Consider the following 13,571-nt stretch of genomic DNA (forward strand, 5'->3'; position numbering starts at 1 on the left):
CTTAGCCTTAAAGAGACAAAGCTCTTTTACAGTGGCCTTCTCAGGAAAGTTAATTGGTTTAATTTAGAGAATGCAGCTGTAAGGAAATTTCTGAGATGTCTGTATAAATAAGTTATTAAGCCAAGAACAGGTCTAGATCAAATTGTGAAGCGTAAGAAATGTTCTCGGTTCCTCACTTCCCTACTCTGGTGATAATTCCTCACTGGGGCAGAGACCACGTGTTCACCAAACAGCTTCTATCAAAATTTACCCTGAGGGAATTTCTGGGACATGTTTGTCTTAGATGGAGATAGAATCATGTATAAAATGTGACTAATAATATACATATAAATAAAGAGGAGCAGAAACCAGCATGACTTCATAATTTAGAGTATCGCTTGTGAAATATGTTTTTACACAAGACCTTAACCTTCATCAAGCAAAATGAAAGATTCTTCATTATTGAGATTTCAAACATTATCCAACAGATTTGGGTGGTTCTGTTTGTTTAGTTTGTGGTTTCGGATTTTAGAAAAGCTGTACCACTATTCCCTGAAATTTTGTCATACAAATAAAGAATTATTCCACATAAGGGGTTTTTTTAAAATAGATTTTTATTGGCATATAATTGCTTCACAATACTGTGTTAGTTTCTGTTGTACAACAAAGTGAATCAGCCGTATGCAAACATACATCCCCATATCCTCTCCCTCTTGAGCCTCCTTCCCACCCTCCCTTTCCCACCCCTCTAGGTCATGGCAAAGCACAGAGCTGATCTCCCTGTGCCATGCTGCTGCTTCCCACTATTTTACATTTGGTAGTGTATATATGTCGATGCTACTCTCACTTCGCCTCAGCTTCCCCCTCTCCACCCCGTGTCCTCAAGTCCATTCTCTATGTCTGCGTCTTTATTCCTGCCCTGCTACTAGTGCATCGGTACCTTTTTTTTTTTTTAGATTCCACATATGTGCGTTAGCGTACATTATTTGTTTTTCTCTTTCTAACTTACTTCACTCTGTATGACATACTCTAGGTCCATCCACCTCACTACAAATAACACAATTTCATTTCTTTTTATGGCTGAGTAATATTCCATTGTATATATGTGCCACAGCTTCTTTATCCATTCATCTGTCAATGGATATTTAGGTTGCTTCCAAGTCCTGGCTATTGTAAATAGTGCTGCAGTGAACATTGTGGTACGTGTCCCTTTTTGAATTATGGTTTTCTCAGGGTATGTGCCCAGTAGTGGGATTGCTGGGTCATATGGTAGTTCTATTTTTAGTTTTTTTTAAGGAACCTCCATACTGTTCCTCATAGTGGCTGTATCAATTTACATTCCCACCAACAGTGCAAGAGTGTTCCCTTTTCACCACACCCTCTCCAGAATTTATGGTTTGTAGATTTTTTGATGATGGCCATTCTGACTGGTGTGAGGTGATACCTCATTGTAGTTTTGATTTACATTTCTCTAATAATTAGTGATGTTGAACATTTTTTCATGTGCCTCTTGGCTATCTGTATGTCTTCTTTGGTGAAATGTCTATTTAATCTAGTGCACATTTTTTAATTGGATTGTTTGTTTTCTTGACATTGAGCTCCAGGAGCTATTTGTATATTGTGGAGATTAATCCTTTGTCTGTTGTTTCATTTGTGAATATTTTCTCCCATTCTAAGTGTTGTCTTCTCATCTTGTTTATGGTTTCCTCTGCTGTGCAAAAGCTTTTTTTTTTTTTTAATTTATTTATTATTTTTGGCTGTGTTGGGTCTTCGTTTCTGTGAGAGGGCTTTTGCTAGTTGTGGCAAGTGGGGGCCGCTCTTCATCGCGGTGCACGGGCCTCTCACTATCACGGCCTCTCTTGTTGCAGAGCACAGGCTCCAGATGCGCAGGCTCAGTACTTGTGGCTCACGGACCTAGTTGCTCCGCGGCATGTGGGATCTTCCCAGACCAGGAGTCGAACCCGTGTCCCTTGCATTGGCAGGCAGACTCTCAACCACTGCACCACCAGGGAAGCCCCTGTGACATATTTTTTTGCCATCTCATTTTTTTTTTTTTTTCTTTTTGATGAGTGGGATTGTGTTCCTGTCTTACTGGTTGTTTGGCCTGAGGATTCCAACACTGGAGTTTGTAGGCTGTTAGGTAGAGCTGGGTGTTGTTGCTGAGATGAGGACCTCCAGGAGACCTCACTCTGATGAATATTTCCTGAGGTTAAGGTTCTCTGTTAGTCCAGTGGTTCAGACTCAGAGCTCCCACCGTAGGAGCTTCGGCCCAACCCCCAGCTCATAAACCAATATCCTACAAGCCACGTGGGGTGGCAAAAAAAAAAAAAAAAAAAAGAACAATAACAAAGTAAAAATTAAAATTAGACTAGGAAACTAACAGATTGTTAGAAAGAATATAAAAATAAAAATATAGATGAAGCAACAACTGGAAGGTAAAACAGAACTGCAATAGTAAAAGAGAGGAGGAAGGAAAGAAACAAAGTTGGAAAAGGCCTTGGCTGTGGAAGGCAGGGCCTAAGCAGGGATGGGGTTTGGGCAGTGGGTGGGGCCTCTGATTAAGACCCACAGGGATGGGAAAGGCCCTGGGGGGTGTGGGGGTAGGGGGTGGAGCTTAGGTTCAAGAACAGTTGGGGCCCAGGGGTGCCTCCTGCCTCTGGTCTCAGAGGGTGGGGGACTCCACCTGGGAGCCCAGCAGACTTCCTGGGCTTAGCTCCTTTCCTGCTTCTCTGATCCTGGTGGGCCCCTACCACCTGCTTCTCCTGTTCTCCCCTGGGCCTCCCTCCTATGCTCCCAGGACCCACGTAGTCTGGAGGGGGCTTTGGAGGGCAGAGGACCTGGCCTGGGTGCTCAGCAGGCTTCCTTGGGCTCGAGTGGGTGGGGCAAAAGACCTCGGCTCCTCCTCCTCCCATCCTGGAGGGCCCCTCCCACGTACCTCGCCTGTTTTTCCCAGGCCTCCCTCCTACGCCTCCCAGGACCAACACGGCCTGTAGGGGGCCTCTGAGAGTGGAGGACCCAGCCTGGGCCAAGAGTTGGGCAGACTTCCCCGGCTGATTGGGCAGGGGAAACATTGGGCACGCTCCCCCCATCTGAGCCCCCTGGGTCCCTCCAGGCGTGGGAACCCATCCACTCTCTCAGCCACCCCTCAGGGGCACTGGTCCTGTCCGGCCTCCACTTCTCCTCCCCCCTCAGCCCCCGCACATCCTACCAGTTCGCTTGGGGGTTCCTCTCGTTCCCTTAGGCCTCAAGGTCTCCCACCAGCATCTGGCAGCCACCCTAGTTGTGGGGAGACATGAACTCCATGTCTACCCACACTGCCCACTGCCATCTTTTTTTTTTCTTTAAAGAAGATGTTGGGGGTAGGAGTTTATTAATGAATTAAGTTATTTTTGCTGTGTTGGGTCTTTGTTTCTGTGTGAGGGCTTTCTCTAATTGTGGTAGGCGGGGGCGACTCTTCATCGCAGTGCACGGGCCCCTCACTCTCGTGGCCTCTCATTGCGGAGCACAGGCCCCAGATGCGCAAGCTCAGTAGTTGTGGCTCACGGGCCGAGTTGCTCTGCGGCATGTGGGATCCTCCCAGACCAGGGCTCGAACCCGTGTCCCCTGCATTAGCAGGCAGATTCTCAAACACTGCACCACCAGGGAAGCCCCCACACTGCCATCTTGACTCTGCATTCCCTCATATGGTTTTGAATGAGATTAGAGGTTGGTGTTTCCTAAGTTTCTGTTGGAAAATTCACTTTAGGAAAGAACCACATGAAAGAGTCCCTTTAGATAAAAGGTGCGATAGAAGAGTGTACCCTTTAACCAGTGTCTTACTTTATAGCCTCAGCCATTTATTGAGATAGAATTTAATATATGCCTGGCATGTGGAAGGCATATAGTACACATTAATTGAAAAAATGAATTCATCTATCCTACAGTGGGTGTGAAAAAATTACATTTACCACAAAGGAGAGATTAAAATGAGTTTTATTAAAAACATACGTATAAATCATTAGCAACACTTATCAAGAAAAAAAAGGGAGAAGACTCAAATCAATAGAATTAGAAATGAAAAAGGGGAAGTAACAATTGACACTGCAGAAATACAAAGGATCATGAGAGATTACTACAAGCAGCTATATGGCAATAAAATGGACAACCTGGAAGAAATGGACAATTTCTTAGAAATGCACAATCTTCCAAGACTGAACCAGGAAGAAATAGAAAATATGAACAGACCAATCACAAGCACTGAACTTGAAACTGTGATTAAAAATCTTCCAACAAACAAAAGCCCAGGACCACATGGCTTCACAGGCGAATTCTATCAAACATTTAGAGAAGAGCTAACATCTATCCTTCTCAAACTCTTCCAAAATATACCACAGGGAGGAACACTCCCAAACTCATTCTACGAGGCCACCATCACACAGATACCAAAACCAGACAAACATGTCACAAAGAAAAAAACTACAGGCCGATATCACTGATGAACATAGATGCAAAAATGCTCAACAAAATATTAGCAAACAGGATCCAACAGCACGTTAAAAGGATCATACACCATGATCAAGTGGGGTTTATTCCAGGAATGCAAGGATTCTTCAATATACGCAAATCAATCAGTGTGATACACCATATTAACAAATTGAAGGATAAAAACCATATGACAATCTCAGTAGATGCAGAGAAAGCTTTCGACAAAATTCAACACCATTTATTATAAAAACCCTCCAGAAAGTAGGCATAGAGGGAACTTTCCTCAATATAATAAAGGCCATATATGACAAACCCACAGCAAACATCATCCTCAATGGTGAAAAACTGAAACCTTTTCCACTAAGATCAGGAACAAGACAAGGTTGCCCACTCTCACCACTATTATTCAACATAGTTTTGGAAGTTTTAGCCATAACAATCAGAAAAGAAAAAGAAATAAAAGGAATCCAAATCGGAAAAGAAGAAGTAAAGCTGTCACTGTTTGCAGATGACATGATACTATACGTAGAGAATCCTAAAGATGCTACCAGAAAACTACTAGAGCTAATCAATGAATTTGGTAAAGTAGCAGGATACAAAAGTAATGCACAGAAATCTCTAGCATTCCTATACACTAATGATGAAAAATCTGAAAGTGAAATTAAGAAAACACTCCCATTTACCATTGCAACAAAAAGAATAAAATATCTAGGAGTAAACCTACCTAAGGAGACAAAAGACCTGTCTGTATGCAGAAAACTTTAAGACACTGATGAAAGAAATTAAAGGTGATACAAACAGATGGAGAGATATACCATTGTCTTGGATTGGAAGAATCAACATTGTGAAAATGACTCTACTACCCAAAGCAATCTACAGATTCAATGCAATCCCTATGAGACTACCACTTTCATTTTTCACAGAATTAGAACAAAAAATTTCACAATTTGTATGGAAACACAAAACACCCTGAATAGCCAAAGCAATCTTGAGAAAGAAAAACGGAGCTGGAGGAATCAGGCTCCCTGACTTCAGAGTATACTACAAAGCTACAGTAATCAAGACAGTCTGGTACTGGCACAAAAACAGAAATATAGATCAATAGAACAGGATAGAAAGCCCAGAGATAAACCCACACACATATGGTCACCTTATCTTTGATAAAAGAGGGAAGAATATACAGTGGAGAAAAGACAGCCTCTTCAGTAATTGGTGCTGGGAAAACTGGACAGCTACATGTAAAAGAATGAAATCAGAACACTTCCTAACACCATACACAAAAGTAACCTCAAAATGGATTAAAGACTAAATGCAAGGCCAGACACCATCAAACTCTTAGAGGAAAACATAGGGAGAACACTCTATGACATCAATCACAGCAAGATCCTTTTTGACCCACTTCCTAGAGAAATGGAAATAAAAACAAAAATAAACAAATGGGACCTAATGAAACTTAAAAGCTTTTGCACAGCAAAGGAAACCATAAACAAGATGAAAAGCAACCCTCAGAATGGGAGAAAATATTTGCAAATGAAGCAACTGACAAAGGATTAACTTCCAAAATTTACAAGCAACTCATGCAGCTCAATATCAAAAAAACAAACAACCCAGTCCGAAGATGAGCAGAAGGCCTAAATAGACATTTCTCCAAAGAAGATATACAGATTGCCAACAAACACATGAAAGAATGCTCAGTATCGCTAATCATTAGAGAAATGCAAATCAAAACTACAATGAGATATCATCTCACACCGCTCAGAATGGCCATCATCAAAAAATCTACAAACAGTAAATGCTGGAGAGGGTGTGGAGAAAAGGGAACACTCTTGCACTGCTGGTGGGAATGTGAATTGGTTCAGCTACTATGGAGAACAGTATCGAGGTTCCTTTAAAAACTACAAATAGAACTACCATGTGACCCAGCAATCCCACTACTGGGCATATGCCCTGAGAAAACCATAATTCAAAAAGAGGTATGTACCAAAATGTTCATTGCAGCTCTATTTACAATAGCCTGGAGATGGAAACAACCTAAGTGCCCATCATCAGATGAATGGATAAAGAAGATGTGGCACATATATACAATGGAATATTATTCAGCCATAAAAAGAAACGAAATTGAGCTATTTGTAATGAGGTGGATAGACCTAGAGTCTGTCAGAGAGAGTGAAGTAAGTCAGAAAGAGAAAGACAAATACCATATGCTAACACATATATATGGAATTTAAGGGAAAAAAAATGTCATGAAGAACCTAGGGGTAAGACAGGAATAAAGACACAGACCTACTAGAGAACGGACTTGAGGATATGGGGAGGGGGAAGGGTGAGCTGTGACAAAGCGAGAGAGAGGCATGGACATATATACACTAGCAAACGTAAGGTAGATAGCTAGTGGGAAGCAGCCGCATAGCACAGGGATATCAGCTCGGTGCTTTGTGACCACCTGGATGGGTGGATTAGGGAGGGTGGGGGGGAAGGAGACGCAAGAGGGAAGAGTTATGGGAACATATGTATATGTATAACTGATTCACTTTGTTATAAAGCTGAAACTAACACACCATTGTAAAGCAATTATACCCCAATAAAGATGTTAAAAAAAAATACTAAAAATAGGGCTTCCATGGTGGCGCAGTGCTTGGGAGTCTGCCTGCCAATGGAGGGGACACGGGCTCAAGCCCTGGTCTGGGAGGATCTCACATGCCGTGGAGCACCTAGGCCCCTGAGCCACAAGTACTGAGCCTGCGAGTCTGGAGCCTGTGCTCCGCAACAAGAGAGGCTGCGACAGTGAGAGGCCCGCGCACCGCGATGAAGAGTGGCCCCCGCTTGCCACAACTAGAGAAAGCCCTCTCACAGAAACAAAGACCCAACACAGCAAAAATAAATAAATTAATTAATAAACTCCTACCCCCAACATCTTAAAAAATAAAACAAAACTAAAAATAGGGGCTTCCCTGGTGGCGCAGTGGTTGAGAGTCCGCCTGCCGATTCAGGGGACATGGGTTCGTGCCCCAATCCAGGAAGATCCCACATGCCGCGGAGCGGCTGGGCCCGTGAGTCGTGGCCGCTGAGCCTGCGCATCCGGAGCCTGTGCTCCGCAACGGGAGAAGCCACAACAGTGAGAAGCCCGCGTAATGCAAAAAAAAAAAAAAAAAACAAAGTAAAAATAGAACTACCATATGACCCAGCAATCCCACGACTTGGCATATACCCTGAGTAAACCATAATTCATAACGAGTCATGCACCAAAATGTTCATTGCAGCTCTATTTACAATAGCTAGGATGTGGAAGCAACGTAAGTGTCCATCGACAGATGAATGGATAAAGAAGATGTGGCACATATATATAATGTAATATTACTCAGCCATAAAAAGGAACGAAACTGAGTTATTTGTAGTGAGGTGGATGGACCTAGAGACTGTCATACAGAGTGAAGTTAAGTCATAAAGAGAAAAACAAATACTGTATGCTAACACATATATATGGAATGTAAAAAAAAAAAAAAGTGGTCAGAAGAACCTAGGGCCAAGAGAGGAGTAAAGATGCAGACCTACTAGAGAATGGACTTGAGGATACGAGGAGGGTGAAGGGTCAGCTGGGACAAAGTGAGAGAGTGGCATGGACATATATACACTACCAAACGTAAAATAGATAGCTAGTGGGAAACAGCCGCACAGCCCAGGGAGATCAGCTTGGTGCTTTGTGACCACCTAGAGGGGTAGGATAGGGAAGGTGGGCAGGAGGGAGATGCAAGAGGGAAGAGATATGGGGACATATGTATATGTATAAGTGATTCACTTTGTTATAAAGCAGAAACTAACACACCATTGTAAAGCAATTATACTCCAATGAAGATGTTAAAAAAATAATAATAATAAAATTAAAAAAATAATCACATACCTAAAGCAGAGGTATGTTTGCAGGTATGGCTTCAATGTGATCAAGTAACCTCAAAATCCTTTTTGGAAAGAAATAGTTTATTTATAATTTTTAAGAAACAGAATAATCATGTTTAGCAAGATTACATCTCCAAAAATGTAGTTTTTAGGCCTAGAAAATATTGATGCCCAGCCTTTGTTTTAAGATAAAATTTTATTCTCCCCCCTGCTCCAAATTCTTAAAGCCAATTATTTAAATTCACGTGAATATTCAAGAGATATCTGTGGTATATAGGACTTAAAAGAATGGAGGTACTTTTTTTTTTTTTTTTGGCTGCATTGGGTCTTTGTTACTGTGTGCGGGCTTTCTCTAGTTGTGACGAGCGGCGGCTGCTCTTCGTTGTGGTGCGCGGGCTTCTCATTGAAGTGGCTTCTCTTGTTGTGGAGCATGAGCTCTTGGTGCGTGGGCTTCAGTAGTTGCAGCGCGTGGGCTTCGTTGTTGTGGCTCGCGGGCTCTAGAGCGCAGGCTCAGTAGTTGTGGCACGTGGGCTTAGTTGCTCCGCAGCATGTGGGATCTTCCCCGACCAGGGATCGAACCCGTGTCGCCTGCATTGGCAGGGGGATTCTTAACCACTGCACCACCAGGGAAGCCCTGGATGTACTTTTTTTAAAGTAAAAAGTAATTTCACAGCTATCAAAAGATTAGAAATCCTAGATAAAGTGAAGTTAATACCAAAAGTAAGAAGCTTTTCTGCTTGTATGTCCCATGTGTTTAAACTGATTCAGGTAGTATGTAAGACTCCTCTTTACAGCAATCTAAATCAAGAAACTTGCCACCTTGATGAGCCCATCTTTACAAATGGCCTCAGGTTTTCAACCTCCCACTCCAGACCTTTCTAATAATACATGCTAATAATGTACAATACTATTATATCATATCCTAGATGCATAACTTCATGTTGTGTTCATTCACATGAAACATGAACCCTTGTTTTGATTAGATATTCATCAACTACTTTAATGTGTACTTTTAAATGAAATCAGTAATCTACTTGAAAGAGAGAGATAAATTTGTCATGATTTATGAGTAGTAAAATGATACCTTGACTACAGAACAATTGCATCCTGATACTTACATGATGAAAATTGCCACTAACAGCAGAAAAAGAAGATTATAGTATTATTAGAAAAAACAAAAAGTCACTGTTACCCAAAATGCCAAGAGAAAAGGCAAGAAGGTATTCCACTACTGTGAGTCAAACACTGATAATACCTGAAGTATATCCATCAGCTTTCCAGTAATAAGCAAAGTTGCTTATCCATGGCTTTCAATAAAATACACAATTAAAAACCATGCAAGGTTTAATTTATTTGGCCTAAAGTACAATACCATTTTTGGCCTTCTTTTGATGGTGGAGCTAGTTTAAGTAGATAGCTCATTTAGGCTGAAAAGTTAATGTCAAAAGTAGAACATACTAGGTGTCTTAAGAGAATAACAAATTTCTCTGAGGATCCTAAGGAAAATTACATAATTGCAATTACATAATTGCAATAGGAATTGAAAAGTTTTTGTTCTTGTTTTCAGCATGAGTTTAAGAGTTGTGTGTCTTACTGGTAATGTTTCGACCAGTAAAGTTGGTGGAATAAGAGCATTGCAACCTGAAGAAACAGTGAAGAATGCCATAGATTTAAGAGGGGGGTCAGATCAGAAAAGAGGAGGAAGTTAGACTCGAAGATTGTGTGTGTGTGTGTGTGTGTGTGTGTGTTCACGTGTGCATGCAATGGAAATTCAAATAGTAATGTATATTGAAGCAAATAGGAGGAAAGCAGGAGAAAAACACTGATAGGTAAGTCTTAGTTTGAGAGAGTAAATGAATTTCCCCCTCTGTCTTTGGAAGATCAACTCCAAAATAATGTAGAGGTGCACTAGACAAAGGAGAAAATAGGGAACAAATAAATTGGGAGCTGATGCATATTAGTGGCTTCAGAAGGAATTGGGATTGGATGTGTAAGTCACTGAGAATGTTACATCTGTAGGTTTTTGTGATAATTTGATGTAGTTTGTTGGAGACAATAAGATCAAGGATAACAAGAAGTCTTTACAAAAAGAATGCTGAAAAAAATAACATTCATTTCCCATCCATGTATGTTTCAGCTATGCCTAAGGCACTGTGCAAGGACTAGAGACATGAGATATACATAATGTATAGTCTCTCCACTATGAAGCATAATGTTTACTTAGGAAGATGGACAGTTTACTACAAGACAGTGACGTGAATGAGAGAGGTATGAACGGGGTGCTTTGGCAACACAGAAGCACACATGTATACTGGGGGAACATGGAGAGCCCCCCAGAGGGAAAGATAGCAGGTTTTCTTCAGGTGAAGATGAGATTGTGGCTGGATGGAATTTTATGTTAAGCAGTGCTTGCACTTCTGAAACACCTGGAATATAGTTTCTTTAGTAGATGGATTATGTGAGATGAGTCAGGTGACACATAATGATCAAACCATCAAAACTTGTATATTCAAGAGGTGGGTTTTGCTATTGATATATTTTAAGTAGGGGAGAGACATGATCAGTTTTCATTTAAAAAATTACTTTCAAAGAGTGATAAGTTTGAAAACAGGAAGGCTAATAGGAATGTGTCATATCAACCAAAGGTCAGCAGCTAGAGGTTGGATGAAGACAGAGGAAGTGTGAATAGAGAGGGGAATAGATTCAAAATGATGATTATGATAACGACGATGGTGCTGATGACAGTGATGCCGACGAGGATGGTGATGCTGTTTCTGCTGCTCTTGCTGATGATTACAGATAACACTTTAAGTACTTATTATTTGATCTGTTCAGTGGCAAATTTATTACATAAATCATATCACATAATCCTATGACAGCCATATAAGGTTAGACCTATTTTTATCTTCACTTGAAAAAAAAGAGGAAATTAATCTTTACAACGTTTGAGTAACTTGTTCAAGATTTTAGAAACACTAAAAATTAGAGCTGGGTTTTTAACCAGGCAACCTAAAGCCGCTGCTTTAGGGTCACTTTATTATTTCATGTCTCAGCAAATACTTAGGAGTTAAAATGGTCAACTGGATGGTAGGGGGATAAGTTGAATTAGGGAAGTATCTAGGATTTCTCCCAATATTGTAACTTAGGAAAATAGGACAATGATAGTCCCATTTATGGAGGCAGAATGTTGGTGAAAATACCAGATTTGCTCAACTATTATTAGTTTTGGGAAGAGCTGGCTAGTAATATCTAAGCTGAAAATAAATTTGGATTTTTCTGTCTAGAGAGATAACCAAATCACACGTTTTCTAAAGAGAGACTGTAGGGTGAAGAAAAATATTTTGCAGATGTGCATAATAGGACCAGGAACTGACCATTACTGTATTGACAATATATTTTTGGGGTTTTCCTAGTCTTCCTTTTTTTCAGTGACACGTGATTTTTTCTTATTCTATTGGTAATTTAATTTATTTTAAAAATAATCTGAAGGAATTTAACTCAACATTGCTTTATGAGTAGCTTTACTAGTAGCTGCAGCATTAAGAACGAAATTGTTATCCAAATCCCTGAGACCTATATGTTTTCAAAGAACACATATTTGAAGAATAACTTCCCCAGTATAATGACGATAATGCCTTCTCATCCTGCAGTTCCACCTGAAATAAAAGATCCCTGCCCCTTCTCATCTAATTTTGATGCTCATCCCTGCTTTTGTACTGAAATGCTGTAATAAGGGTGCCATCTCTAATTTTTACATCTTTACTAGCTTTCATGTGTGAGGAGGTGGACTGATAATTATAACTATCGCTTCTTTCATGAGCATCAATTTTCATGTGAAAAAAGAAAAACAACTGAGAACATCCCTTGAAAAATACCTCAAGTACATGTAATTTTTTCCTTGTAACAAATTTATACATTATAATGATTTTTATTATTAAAATTTTTGGTGATCAATCTATAAAAGAAGAAAGCCAGTGCTTTATCAGGTAATCTTTCCATCATGCTGAAAACCTAAAGAGACTGATAATTAAGATTCAAAACTTGCACAGGAAAACCAATAATTCTGAAGTTTTACTTGAATGGCTTCTGGCATTATCAGGAACACCTTTTTGGCAGTGTAGCTAAAGGATTGTGCATCCCTGCAAGCTTGATAATGACATTCTGTCACCATGGAGCACATAGGGTAAACCACCTGGGGGGAAAGATAATGTCTTATCCTAAATAGACAGCTAATGAGATACTTAAAAGTACAGCCAGTGAAATGTGTTACTGGAACAAGGTCTATACAAATTTGCTTGAGTCCTCCGGTTCATTGATTTGTTTATGGAGATGTCTTAGATTAATATATCCTTTACTGCTGTTGCCGAGTATAGATTGAAGACATATTGAACACATCTTATTTGGTGAGAGTTCCCAGAGGGAGTATCAGAATTAGCAGCCTCCATCAATAATATCTGAGGGTATCCTGCTTGAGTTTCAAAAAAAAGTTAATTGTATAGTAATTGCTTCACTGATGTTTTTATGTTGCAGCCAGTTCTGAATGTCAGTAATTTACGCTGAAGAAACAAACAAAACCACATGTCCTTAACATGGTCATGACTGTCTGTCTCATTTATGTGTAATTTAGCTGTGTCTAAACAAAGTAAATGAAGAATTAAGCAATTAAGGAGGGAATTTGTTTTCCACCAGCCAGACTGGATTACCACATTGATTCTCCACCTCCGTTTCCTATGAGTATAAGTGAAAACACAAATTAAAAGTGAAGCACATATTATACAATTTGTAATCTTGCATTTGAGAAGAAAGCTGATTAAGATAGAGTAGGCAATGATATTAACACTCCTAGAGGAGAATAAATACAGCTCAACATACGTACGTGTCCTTTAAATGAGGAACTGTGAGAAAACGGGTATTTTCAATAAAATTTTTCACATAAGTATTCAGATGTAGATTTACCAGAATCTAACAAAAACATTGAAAAATCGAGTTAACTACATAGCCTGTGAAACGAGTCTAAAATGAAAAAATATAAAAATCAGTAGGAACGTAACAAACACATTTAAATATACTACAGTGCTCATATCCCTAACTAGTTAGTAAAAGAGAACATTTACTGTATTCACCACATCATATATATTTCAACGTAGTAGGAAATTATTAATGACACAACAGATGAAAATTTCAGTGACTCAGGTTTTCTTCAACACATCACCTTATAATTTAACTATCACAGT

Source organism: Phocoena phocoena, chromosome 9 (genome assembly GCF_963924675.1).
Source record: "Phocoena phocoena chromosome 9, mPhoPho1.1, whole genome shotgun sequence".
Lineage (NCBI taxonomy): Eukaryota > Metazoa > Chordata > Mammalia > Artiodactyla > Phocoenidae > Phocoena > Phocoena phocoena.